Here is a 14,881-nt window from a genome sequence, read left to right on the forward strand (position 1 = left end):
ATCTAAAATTTGCAAAGATTTTAGATTTAGGAATCTAAAGTATCCTTAGACTTTGTAAGTAAAGGGTTTGGTAAACAACTAATTGTCACATAGCTCCATGAAATAAGTGTTGCATCTTTGTAAATTCTCTAAGAATTAATTTTATTAATGTAACTTCTGCAATTATTTCATAAATTATACAAAATTTCATGCATAATGTTCTGGTAATATAAGAATTTTAAGAGCTAAGATACATTAATTCAAGTCACACATATAAATAATGGTCTATTTTCTGAATGAGTCCTGAAAAATTAAGTATTATCCCACACATATTATTTGTTTCAAATGATAGGTTCTTGGGGTGCCTGCTTGGCTTAATCAGGAAAGCATGTAATTCTTGGTCTCACGGATAGTGAGTTCAAGCCTCATATTGGGAGTAGAGATTATTTTTAAAAATTTAAAAATTCCAGGCTCCACACTCAGTAGGGGTCTGAGATTTCTCTTTCTCCCTCTCTGTCTCTCTCTGCCCCTTCCCCCCACATTCTCTCTCTCTCTCTAAAATAAATTTTTAAAAAATTTAAAAATTCAAACGATAGATTCTTGAATTCTATATATGAAAGAATACTAACATTTATATATATTTAACTAATTATGCTAACGTGTTGCATTAGTCTAAAAATGTTTTGTTTTGTTAATTTAAAAAAAGATTTTTATTTATTTATTTAGGAGAGAGAGAGAGAGCTCAAACACCAGCAGGGGAAGGGCAGACTTTCTGCTGAGTGGGGAGCCTTATGTAGGGGCTTTATACAGGACCCTGAGATCATGACCTGAGCCAAAGTCAGACAATTAACCAAATGAGCCTCCCAGGTGTCCCTAAAAGTGTTTTTTTAATAGATAGCCACATATTAATGCTTTGGCAATGCCATATACAATAAATCATCAGATATCATTAAACTAACATCAATGCTAAATTTTTAAATAATTTTCCAATTAAGTTAATAACCATGAATCTAGCTGTTTAGAAACATGGATTTTTTTTAGCTTTATTGAGATATAATTGACACATAGGCATTGTATATATTTAAGATATGCAACTTGATGTTTTGATATATGTGTGTATTGTGAAATTAACACTATGCTGGAGCTAATCAGCCTATCAATTACCTCACATACTTACCTTTTTCTCCCTTTCTTTCGTCTGTGGTGAGTACATGTAAGATATACTCTCTTGGCAAATTTTAAGTATACAGTACAGTTATTGTTAATTATAGTCATCATCTGCCATATTATTTTATTAAGACAAACTAGGAGAGGATTATGAAGAAAGCTGACTTAAACAATGGCTATATAACACTAAAGTAGAACTCAGGGATTCCAATTTTTTTCCTTTAATTTATGTAACAATGAGGGTAGCCTCTTAAAAACATAGGCTGTGGGCTAGAACATTATGTTTAGCTAATCTTCCTTGACCTCATTTATAGGTAAAGCAGAAAAGGTGCATTCTTGTCCAGTTTACCTCCCCTACCTGGCAAGATTCTACATGGCATGTTCTATTCAGTTCTCTTCACAATTTCTGTGAGCTCCTGACATCCCAGCCTGGGCCTGGGTTCTAATCTCTATTAGCCATTATGTAACTAATTCCTCCTACTCTCAGTAAACCTACCTTCCCCATACACATGGCATGGAAATGGACTTATCTACATATGATCCAGTTCCCAGAGTCCTCAAACTAGCTGTGTTGGTGCCAAATCAAAGGAAGCTCAGCAAAGATAGAACAGTGAACTTTACTTTCACGATTGCGACCTCCTACTCACTCTCCAAATGCACTAAGTTATGCTACCTTATTACCAGAAAACACAAAAACCTGAGGGTAAATATTCTTATTTCTAAGGGCTGATGTTTTTTCTCTCCAACATCTACATTGTTTATTCCTTCCTTTCCATCTTCATTAATTAGGGTGTGCTTATTTCCTATCTTGATTACTACAATTTTATTTTATTTTTTTAAGTTCAAATGCTGGTATCAACCCACTATTAATAATTGTCAGTCTTTTCCTTTTGGAAAACATGACTTCCTCCATCTTGGAATCTTACACTGTTTCCAATTACCCTTTTCAATGAATTCTACTTTTCTAAAGTTAGGGTGGATACACTAAAGAATGCTTATATGACATATAGATTTGTAAAAGAAATTTTTACATAGAATTAGTTAGGATACTTCCCATCATGACGGATAAAAATAATTAAAACTATCTTATTTAAAAACAACAAACCCTTTATGTATGGCTGATCAAGAGGCTCAAACTTTATCAACTGAACTCCATCTTATATTCTTCTTTCTCCTTGCCTTTCTCCTGTGTTAGCTCAAATTTCAGAAAGACTCTCTTCTTGGCAGTTGCCACCAACTTACAATTTATCTTTTCAGCATTCTACCCAATGATTCCAACAAATATCTTAAAATTGTCTTATTGGCTATGATTGGGACACATGTTATTCTTGAGCCCATCATCATGGCCAGGTGATTTCAGTGCTCTAATTGATCATATCTTGGTTACATGCCACCTTTTGGATCTAAAGGTAGAAATATTTTTTATAGAATTACGTGGACTGAAGTGGAGAAGGGGTGACTATAAAAAATTAGAGTTTTATTGAAACAATAGATATGAACTATATATGAAAGGAAGAAAAATTTATAGGCATTATGTCAACAGGAAGTGTATATAAAATATAAATAAATAATCGTGAAGCTTGGATAGGTTGTTAGATTACTCCTTTCTGCTCCTGGACGCCCCCGAGTAAGCATCATTAAAGTCTCCCCTCCCACCGCCACCATGTCTAAGTCAGAGTCTTCCAAAGATCCGGAGCAGCTGCGGAAGCTCTTCATCGGAGGTTTGAGCTTGGAAATAACCAATGAGAGTCTGAGGAGCCATTCTGAGCAATGGGGAATGCTTACCGACCGTGTGGTAAGGAGAGATCCAAACACCAAGGGCTCCAGAGGCTTTGGGTTTATCACGTGCACCACCGCCACGGTGGAGGAGGTGGATGCAGCCATGAATGCAAGGCCACACAAGGTGGATGGAAGAGTTGTGGAACCAAAGAGGGCTGTCTCACGAGAAGATTCTCAAAGACCTGGTGCCCACTTAACTGTGAAAAAGACTTTTGTTGGTGGCATTAAAGAAGACACTGAAGAACATCATCTAAGAGATTATTTTGAACAGTATGGGAAAATTGAAGTGATTGAGATCATGATTGACCCAGGGAGTGGCAAAAGAGAAGTTTTGCTTTTGTGACCTTTGACGACCATGACTCTGTAGACAAGATTGTCATTCAAAAATACCATACTGTGAATGGCCACAACTGTGAAGTAAAGAAAGCCCTATCGAAGCAAGAGCAGACAAGTGTTTCGTCCAGCCAAAGAGATCGAAGTGGTTCTGGAAACTTTGGATCATGGAGGTGGTTTTGGTGGGAATGACAACTTTGGTCGTGGAGGGAACTTCAGTGGTGGAGGTGGCTTCGGTGGCAGTCAAGGTGGTGGTGGATACGGTGGCAGTGGCGATGTCTATAGTGGATTTGGTAATGATGGAAGCAACTTTGGAGGTGGCAGAAGCTATAATGATTTTGGTAATTACAACAATCAATCCTCAAATTTTGGACCCACGAAAGGAGGAAATTTTGGAGGCAGAAGCTCTGGCCCCTATGGTGGTGGAGGCCAATAGTTGGCCAAACCACGAAACCAAGGTGACTATGGCGGTTCCAGCAACAGCAGCAGCTATGGCGGTGGCAGAAGGTTTTAATTACTGCCAGGAAATAAAGTTTAGCAGGAGAGGAGAGCCAGAGAAATGACAGGGAAGCTACAGGTTACAACAGATTTGTGAACTCAGCCAAGCACAGTGGTGGCAGGACCTAGCTGCTACAAAGAAGACATGTTTTAGACAATACTCATGGGTATGGGCAAAAAACTTGAGGACTGTATTTGTGACTAATTGTATAACAGGTTATTTTAGTTTCTGTTCTGTGGAAAGTGTAAAGCATTTCAACAAAGGGTTTTAATGTAGATTTTTTTTTTTTGCACCCATGCTGTTGAGTGCTAAATGTAATAGTCTGATCATGATGCTGAATAAATGTGTCTTAAAAAAAATAATTGTGAAGCTCAATACATTATGACATAGTCTTGGGAACATCTGACATTAGACAGTAATTATAGAGTAATCTTTATTTTTAAAATATATAATATTTATTTTTAAAATATATAATATTTAGGCTTATTTGAAGAATCACCAAAAGTAGATGAAAGCATTTTCCATCAGATCTCACTGTAAGTGTTTTGTTTTGTTTTTTTCCTCCAGGAACCACTGATCCCTTTCCCTCTAGAAATGGGCAGGTTACCTCAACAGCACAGGCATATTCGTAATATTCATAATATTCATAAGTCTCAGGATGTTGTCAAACTTCACAATTAGACATTTTTTGCTATCTTCCTCTGTAATATCTTCCTAAGTGTCATTAATAGGATACTTAGCTTAATATATGTACTACTAATAAAGAATTTACAATGGAAAAATCAAAATCAAAATAAATAATAATCAATATAATAATAAAATATCAACTATAAAGATAAATAATAATAAAGATAAATAATAATTATAAATAATAAGTTTATGATTTAAATCTCTTTCAGGTAGCGTTTTTGCCCCTAAGCTCAAAGCAAGTGAAATTCAGAGTCATGTGCAGCAGCTGCTTTCTCTGAAGTCAGATACAATCAGCAACGTCATAATTAGGGTTGGAAAAGGCAACTGCTATAATTGGAGTGCTCAGACCGACACACAACTGTATCTTGTGGAGAAGGAACTGGGTCATGAATGGTGATGGCGAATAAGAAACTCCAACTTAGTTTAGGAAGAAGATTAGTCTATAGGTCTAGAGACCTGGCTTCTGGTCCTGATTTACCAATTTGCCATGTGATATTAGCTAAGGTTTTCACCTACCTGGGCTTCAGTTTTCTCATTTTTAAAATGTGTGTGTGTATGTGTATGTGTGAGAGAGAGAGAGAGAGAGAGAGAGAGATTTCTGTTTTCCAAATTCACTTTGAAGCACCGGGATTCTATAATCCATTAGGGTAAGGAAAGGTAAAAGCACATGAATCAGATAAGCACTTTTGATAATCTACAAGTTGTGTCAATGGCAGTTGCTGTGGTGCTAAAATGAGTACAGCAGAAGGGTTCTATGTCTGGGAATAGAATGGCATCAACAACAATGACAGCCAGGCTCACCAAGAAATGACTCAGGGAGCTTTCCTCCCAAATACAAATATCTCAACACGAGAAGAGAGCTGGACAGAGTTGGAGAAGGCTGGTGATTTTCTTGGCCACCTGTGAAACTCCTTTCCTGGAAACTAAATTGTTCTTTCCTACCACTAACCCCTTTCATCAATAGGATTGTAACAGCAGCAACCTGTCCTCAGTTACTGGACCAGCTGTGGGTTCATGAGCCAAAGTGGACTAGCAGAGCTTTTCCTCAGAGATTTGGATGTGGCATGTAAAGAGATAAGTAACTTTCTTCTCTTGAATGGCTGACCCTATAACCCTTAGGAGATGTAACAGTCATAACTTCTACCATATGGACAAGATAAGGGGAATCTAACTATAGAGGAAGACAGAAGGATCAGATGGAGATTCAGAAATGTGAATAGATTAGAGACAGGGAGAGTCCTGCTGACTGTAAAGTCTCTCTTCCAGTTCTTCCTGAAATCCAGTGGTATTCTTGTCCTTGGGTTCTATGAGACACCCCAGTATTATTTTGAATTTCTATTAATAAATTGTTGTTTTCCTTAAGTTCATTTGAATTAGTTCTGACTCTTACCAGCTGATGGTAGCTGGAGCCATATATGTGTTTGATTGTGAGTTAAGCTTTTACTACTTCCTATGACTATTGGGGTATTTTGGTTGATTAATTATTAGATACTAGGTATTCAACATAGATTGTTTTCTTTAATGTCCTTACATTCTTTGAAGTAGGCAATAATGTCCCTTTTTTAGGGGTGAATAAACTGAGGTTTAAAAGAGTTTCTAACTCACTTTGAGTTGGACAACTATTAAAAGTGGCAGGGATGCCTTCAAACAGACTTCTGTTAGCTGGATTCTAACCTTCAACCAGTTTAGCCTCAGGTTCCTGTGTTTAGCCACTATTTCATGAGTTAGGTAAGATATGAGTTGCTAGTGGGAAATGTGATATAGAGAAAATGTACAAAATGCTAATTTTCCTAATGCTTTCTAATTTCCCAGAAAAGGAAATCAATATGGTTCTGAGTCAGGAATAGAGATAGGAGGAGAAAGTGGTCAGTGTTTAGGGAAGCCTGGTATCAAAGTTTATCTTGTTATGTCAGATTCTGTAATTCTAAAAATTGGAGACTTCATGGAATTGTTAAGGAAAGGAAATTATGTAAGAGTTAGTCATTTAGAAGCGAAGTCTGTGCATCGTTGGCTGGTATTTACCAGTGCCAGAGGTCAAGCATTAGTGGATTCTCCCTCAATGAATTTCTCCCAGGCTGTAGGACCTTATAACTTTTTTCAAGTCCAGCAATGTTGCCTTCATAAGTACTTTTAATCACAAACATTCAGTTGGCCACAAACACATTCCTGTACAATTCCTTCATCTGTGTCTCCTAAAGAGTGAACTGAACTGTTAACTTACTTTTAAACAAAACTGAATAGTTGAAATGTCTGACTGCTTCCTATCAGTATAAAAATATGAATTTGTACAACAGCTGCAACTCATTTCAGCAGGATTAAGTTTTACCCAAAGAAGGACAGAAAAAAAATGTTGTCTGTAACAAGGGAAGACTAATGTTCTCAATGGAAAGAAATGAATATACTCACAGATTTTAATGTTGGTTAACATAAAAATGGCTTTGAAGATTAAATGAGAAACATCCTTTCTATTAGGATTAATCATATTTCCAAATGATTAGTAGTGCAGGTCATGAAGACTGTAAAATTATTAAGGAGTAGGATTCGAAGTACACTACAAAAATCCAAAACAGTAACTATAAAATAGTTGATCAGATTTTATAAAATGTCATGCCAATTCATAAGGAATGGTAAAAATATGCCTTTGAGGTCTTTTCTCATTGAAAGTCTTTGCAATCTTTCTCCATGAATGAACTAATTGGTATCTTTTCAACTGGCCAAAGTTATATAATAATATTAAATAGATGTAAAACACTTTATAAGCACTCATAACCCACTACTGTGAATTAACAACTCTCCCAAGCATGCATGGTGCTGCAGCAGTTACGGGTGTGAGGCTGGACCTCTCAGGACCTCCCTCTAATAGCTGGGCTGAGCATGGAACCCATGGTCAACACTTGCTTTTTAAGTTCATACCTGGGCATTCTCAGCCCACCTAGAGATGATCGATTTCTTAGTAGCCAATCTGTTTATCAGATCATTCAATGAATCATTCAAGAAGCATGGCACAGAGGATGAGAGAAATTAATCAAGAACCAGCTGCTGGGTGTGAACCTTATTAGCTCTCCCATTTGGGCATATGGCTTAACTATCATGCAGCTCAGCTTCCTGGTCGGTCATATGGAGGTAAGACTAATTCCAACCTTATGAGATTGTTATGAAAATAAAAATAAATAAATAATTTAAAAAATCCTTAGGACAGTGCCTGGCATTATAGTCAGCACTATATAATTGCTGTGTATAAAAATGAAATTCACCATTTTTTATATTCCCCAAATGATTTTTTGCCAGCAATATTTGTTATATGCCTACCAAAAGTCAGGCACTGTGGGTTTCTCAAGATTGATAAGGTATCTTCCCTCACAGAGTTTACATTCCAGGTGGAGAAGGGAGACAATAAAAAAGGTAAACAACTAAATAGCAAGATCATTTCAGATACTGATAGTTTTCATGAAAAAAACTGAGTGATGAAATGAGAAAATTTGAAGTGGGGAGATGGGGAACAGGTTTGGTCAGAGAAGCTTTCTTTAATATTTGAGCCAGGGACTGAAGGATGAGAATGGGGTGAGCCATGTGGAACACAGAGAAGAGACCCAGAAGGATGAAGGGAGGATAACCTTGGTATTCATGGAGTTTTATTAGAGGAGGGTGAGAGTACAATAAGAAGTTGGAGAATCAGGCAAGGAGCTGATGATATAACCTGGGAGATCATACTAAGGAGTTCTTATTTTATTTTTTTAATTTCAAAGAGAGTTTATGTTTATTATGGCTTTTTTTTGTTACAAGCGAATATATTTCGCTTAACAATAGGAAAAAAATGTTGCCTATAGTCAAAACATATTCAAGGGATAAATCTGATCCATGCAGAACTGGATAATCCAGGCCTTCAATAATGACTTCAAGACAGTTTGTATTTCTCCATCTCTTCATTTCATTACTTTGGTTCCTCTCTCAGGCAAGCTTTTACCTTAACATGAAAAGATGGCCATTAGCATCTCCATACCAACACAGTTTTCAATAACTGCAGTGAAAATACCTCAAGATAACTCATTGTTTTGGATTGTCAGGAACTCATTTTGAACCAAACACTTTGCCTGTGACCTGCTGTGCCTGAGTGACTTGCCCACCTCTCGAGCCAGAGGGTGGGGTCAGTCTCATACAGGAGCAATGTAGAAAGAACAGAGATGAGGGCTTTCCTAAAGGAAAATTAACCCGCTCCTAGCAGAAGCAGAAGTCATGGATTCTGGGCAAGTAAACACAGAAGATCTCTATCAGATATTTGACTGATGTCCACTGAAGTATTTCATCTCCATACTTCTTTATGTTTTGGCATCCAGTTCCGCTAGCATCTGTGGAGAAGATGAATTACCATCTGTCGTTGCAGGCATAGGTCCATGCATATTCCATCCTTTTGGCTCCTAAGAGAAGTTGATCTTCTCTGAGACACTTCTGGATCCTTCTGGGGACCAGAAAAACTTTCTTATTCTCTCTGATACCAAAAAACTTGGGGTAGGCACAAGCAGCCCCTAGACACTGTAGTACTGTCTGTTCTTCTGCAACCACCCCTGGTGTGAGGATCACAAGAAGGTTTCCTGCCTCCTTAGGCTCCAGCAGAGCCTGGGAACATATAATCTGCCTTGTGATCCTACTAAACCTCTTTTGGAATTGGGACAATGTGGAGAAGACGGCGTGAGATGCTCCTCAGAGAACTACCTAATCTGTGTTCCTACTGCTCTTCTTTCTCTGCCTCAGTCCTGATTTTTTAAAGCAACTTCAGGATAGAAAAATCAGCTCTTATATGCATTCTTCTGAACTCTGTTGGTTATATATACCAATATGAATTTCATTAATAAAAAGGCAGGTTTCAGGAATGCAAAAATCCTTTATCATATCCTATACCCTTTGCTTAGAATTTTTAAAAGTTTGTCTTGTTTTTTTGAGAATTGACTTTTTTTTTCCTTGTTGAGTGTGACTTTCCCAAGGCAGTGACCCTAAGCCATTCGTGTAAATGTCTGAATGTCCCTCTATTGATAAAACACTGTGTGTTCCAAATCTATTGTCAATCTTCCTGGGAGAGTGATGGATATATATGGACAGGGTTGATGTTTCTGAACCCTGTTTTCCAGGTGACCACTTACCTTGTTTATATCATTTCCTAAGATAGAATTTCCAAGAGCTCTTCCAATAAACAATATAAAATTCAGCTTTTGACTGTAATCAACAAAAATGTACTGTGGCTATTTTAAGTAGAAAGGTTTACTTGGATCACATCTGGGGCTCACAGATGGAATGGTATACAGCAGGAATTTAAGTAACTTGTCACCCTCATAGCAGTAAAGAATAACTTCTGGCCCTAACTCATACCCTTGCATCCTTTACCCAGGTCCAGAGAGAGAGTATCTCATTGGCGTGGCTTAGATCACATTCCACCTATCGCATGCACAGGGGGCATGGAAAGAGGTTCTCTGATCTCTGTGACTTGGGCCATAGAAAGCAGAAGCTACTTCCCACCAATACCTTACACAATTGCGAAAGGAAGACTCCTAGAATGGAAATCAAGGGGGGATTAGGAAGGAACAGAACTCCTGGACAGGTAAAATGACTCAGCCCACTGATACAATTCTAGGATTCTGTGTTTTATATAGAATATTGTTTAGGGCTAGAGATAGCACTAAGGTACTATTCGAGAATAATACTATAACCTGTTTATAAAAATTAAAAACAGAAAAACAATCCTCATCCAAATCTTTCCATTAAGAAATACCTTTTCAGACAATTTACTTCATTCTCTTCCTATGCAAAGCTTTGGTTGTGTTATATTATGTACATAGAGGAAGAGAGCATAGCATTGATATTTAGCTCCTCTGTCAAACTGGATGATTCCTTTCTATTAACAAATAGAAAATAAATGAACATAAGAAATCTAGTTTAGAGAAGAGTCAAGGGATATAGAAAGAGCAGGATAAGAGAAAGAAATGAGAGTGGAGTGTGAGAAGGAAAGGAAAAGAATTTCATTTCTTTCCCTTCCCTCTCACTTGTCTCTCTCTATCCCTTTCTCTTCAACTTTATTTTATGTTTTATCTTTTAAAAAGATTTTATTTACTTATTCATTATATATATATATATATATATATATATATATATATATATATAGAGAGAGAGAGAGAGAGAGAGAGAGAGAGAGAGAGGCAGACGGAGAAGCAGGCTCCATGCAGGGGGCCTGATGTGGGACTCAATCCCAGGACTCTGCCTTGGGCTGAAGGCAGGCGCTAAATCACTGAGCCACCCAGGGATCCCCTCTTAAATTTATTTTGATGTCAGTACCCATTCTCTGGCATCTGCTATTGGCAAAAGACGGGTGAGGTAACTTCTGCAATCTTAACTATACTCTCACCCTAACAATTACCACAAAATGACAATTCAAAAATTCAACAAAAAATAAAATACCACACAGAGATTTCTGGGATCTTTTCCTCCTCTTTCCCTTAAAACTTCTGGAATCACCTTTAGTTTGTTCATTGGACTCAATTTGTGAGCATTTACCACATAAAGCTAACTTACAGTTTTTGGCTTTTTCTCATGGTGGTTTGGTAAATAATTGTCCATGCTTTGAAAATGTATAGTTTTGTATAGATTGAAATTACAGTTACATGTAAACTTGCTAACAAATGTGTTTCCATTAAATTTGCAGTCTATACCCAATGGTAAGGAAAATGTAGAACTCTGTTTCCCTAGCTTTAACGATTTCTTTCACAGAAGATCCCTTTAGATCTTAATTGGAGGTAGACCAACAAATTCATTCATTCAGCTCAGTAACTACTAGATAGATATGCCATTGGATTGGCTGAATGTTTTTCATAGGATTCAAGTTTTTGGCTTCTTGTGATTCAAGTCATAAGGCTTTTATTAGAAATAAAAAATAATCACCACTATCATCTTCAATAATTATTGAACACTATCTTTTAGGAACTTCACTCAGCACTAAATGATATCACATTAAATGTACTTTCATTTAATCCTAATGACCATCTTATGACGCTACACATTATGTTATGTGTTGAGATATGTATTGTCATTGTAATTATAATCTCCATTTTATAGGCCTCATAAATAAGTTGTATGTACATGTGTTTGTATGTGTGTGCTTGTGTACTAATGGAGGTTTAATGAACTTCCATGTCTATGGGGGGATACTCAGAGTATTTCCTCCAGCCCTAGTAGCACGAACTTGAAATGTGCCACAAATATTTAAATCTCCAGTTGCCTTCGAAAATTATTTAAAATGACAACATATAAAGGTAATTAAAAATATGACCCCTTGGCCTGGTGACTTAGGTTACAATTTCTATAAATTCTAATTCTCTATTTTCTACGAATTCTAATTTTCTAATTATTTTCTATATCCTTTTTTATATTTCTCATACAGATATTAGAATTTTTTCCCTTTGATTACAGTATTAATATACTTTGCACCATTTTCTGTCTTATTGTACGAGCTAGATCCTCCAGCTAAATGAATGTTGCATAGAAGCAGAAATAGCTAGAATCTTTGCCCTGTTTTTGTTTTTAAAGGGAATATTTAAAAATAAATTTCAGCCATTACTGTATATTTTTGTTAGATTTTCATGACTAATTGTGCCTGTTATGCAATTCTTCTCAGCTACAAGTGTACATCTTATTGCCTGCCCTGTGAAAATGGAGATGGGCCCTTTAAATATTTCTCCTTTGACAGCTGGCATGAGTTAAACTTTGACAGTACAGGGCAATAGAAAGATATTGCAGGAGGTTGTCCTTCTTTCCTATCTCCATGACAAGCTGCAGTGAAATCTTTCATTCTCTCTGCCTTTGCCTTAGATCCCCAACATGTTTAATTTGGGTTATAACTAATGCTTTGGCCTTACCCAAATTGTTTCTTCCCTCAGCCATATAGCCAATTTAGTTAATGTTCTAAAACATTAGCTTCAGATACTCCTCTCATTCCTTACATGATGATATTCCTGAAATTTTACCAAAGTCAAATACGTGCAAGCCATCAAAGGAATTAGATATTATAAGGAAATTCTCTTTCTGGAGGATGAAAAATTGATCACAAATTGTTAATTACAGTCCACCTTTTAGACAGGGCTGCTAAAAATTTATAACTAACATGTCATACATGTTCTTTTACTTTGTTCTTTTCCTTCCTAAGTACTAGTATAGTCAATGAGCTGAGGTTCAATGAATCCTTCTGTTCAGTCTAATGATTCCTTATCTTTATCTCAAGTTTATTAAGTTCATGAGATCTTTGCTTGTCATCACTGAGGTCGGCACTTTTTGGGTAATATTAGTGTTGTAAAATAATGAGTAAAAGGCAACAAAACTATAATTTTGTGCAAAGATGCTGACATAAATTATACAGAGAGTACTATCATCAAAAGGTAATGTTTTAGATGGCTCCAGCACATAAATTTAGAACATAGAAAGCAATTTTAGGGTTTTCAAACATAATGTCAGAATGTGAGCACTGTTTATGCTTTTTTTTTTTTTTTTTTTGGAAACTGTATCTTCTGATTGGTGATAACCATACCAGCATGGGGTACAGTATAAATCCCATCTCCTTTTCATATTTCAGTTAAATAAAATTAAATAGTTTGAGTCATCATTTAACCTCTTCCAACAATCTTCCTTTGTTCCCAGGATCTACATTTAGAACAATTCTAAGAATAATAAAAATTCTCATAGCTATTGACACTTAGGTAGTGCTTACAATGTATGCTTTGCATCTATTAATGCATTTGGTGATGACAACAACCCTATAAGTATATATTATTGAAATATCTATTTAATATAGCAGGAAACTGAGATACAGAAAGGTCACACAGGTGGCCTCTATGGCGTGGGTGCATTACTTCAAGCTTTATGGAGAGCAGAGCCATCAGCAAAAGGTGAAAAACTAGTTTTGTAAGTAACTCTGAAAAAGCACTGAAATGTTAAATATTTTCGGGGAGATCTCTCTAGGGATATCAAAAGGTAACAGAGCAAGACTTAGATCAACTGTAAGTCCTCCATTATGAGGGATTGGTCCAGAGATACTGAAATCTGTATTTTTATGATTAATAAGACTCCAAAGTGCCGACGGTTTTGTGGAGCTGAGAAACACTTTGAATACAAAGATGATCTTATCTACTATCCACGATTAGCTTTCAAGATATACATTATTATTTCTATCTTAGATGTTTAAGAAACTGGAACTCAGAGAAATAAGTAACTTACTCAAGACCAGGATTCTTGTAAGTAGCAGAGCTGGGATTCAAACCCAGCTATTTCTGACTCTAAAGTTCACATTCTCTGCACTGTGCATACTGTCTTCCTGCTAGGATGGAAAAAAAAAAATACTGTGGTGTCTTCTGTTTGACATATACAGGCAAAGCATTCCTTTCTCAGTACTTGGCATTTCTCATGACCTAGAATTAGAATTCATTGATATTTTTATAAAATAAAGTCCCCAGTGAAGAGTTTTATCCTTACTCAAGTTAGATAAACCTCAGTATGCCGCTACAATCTGATGATTCTCAATGTGGTTTTCTTTAGAAAGCATGAGTTCAGATGCAGTCATCACTTCTAATGTGTAAATAAATGCATGTGTATAGCACAGTTGCTCACTCTCAGTTCATGTGGCATACAGAACACTGTGAGACCTTCCATTTCCCACAGTACACAGTGCAGCCTCACAGAAGAATTTTTCAATGTTTATAACAAAATGTGTTTCCCAAGGGATTATGTTCCTCATAAATCTGTACAGTATCCTACTTAAGAAATTCTTTGAAAATCTGCCTTCATTAAAAAAAATAAAAATAAAATTGTCCCTCAGTTGTGAAAGGGAGAGAAGGGGTTATATATCAATAGAAATATAACCCAATCAGGGGAATCTGCATTAGATTAGATTCAGTTCATATCAGTTCTGATGAGATTGTAAATTTTGCTTTTATCATAGGTAATCTGATCACGCATTAGGTTTAATTTTGAACAATTTGTGATATTATAATTCAGAGGAAACTTCATTCCAAACAAAGGGGAAATGCCATTGCTTATGGCCAAAGTTAACAGTTTCACTGAGAACCTGGGTTCAGTTGTTTGCCATTTCCATGTGAGTCGGAGAAGCATATTTGATTCATTTGGACTCCTCAGAGGAGGGCGTGAATGGTTCCCGTGTGCACTAGTTTCATCTGTACCTGATACTGTTTTTTTCTCAGCCTGGGTCAAGTTGCGAAGTGATGCCGTCTTCCCTTTCTTGTGCCTAATTTTGACTGGCTAATAATCATGCAATGTTTCAGAAAATAAAGCCCTCTTAGTAGAGTTAAGAATTTAAACCCCATGCTACACAATTAGGGTTTTTACAGGAACACACAAATGTAACATTTAATTTCTATAAATGTATATTTTTTAAAAACTATATGT

General features: G+C 36.4%; 2 pseudogenes; both read left to right on the forward strand.

Annotated features, from left to right (window-relative positions):
• The window catches only part of LOC111098517, an 81,390-nt pseudogene that overhangs the window by 9,348 nt on the left and 57,161 nt on the right, over positions 1 to 14,881 (forward strand).
• Positions 897 to 3,772, forward strand: LOC119864197 (annotated as a pseudogene).

Source organism: Canis lupus, chromosome 13, assembly GCF_011100685.1.
Source record: "Canis lupus familiaris isolate Mischka breed German Shepherd chromosome 13, alternate assembly UU_Cfam_GSD_1.0, whole genome shotgun sequence".
NCBI lineage: Eukaryota > Metazoa > Chordata > Mammalia > Carnivora > Canidae > Canis > Canis lupus.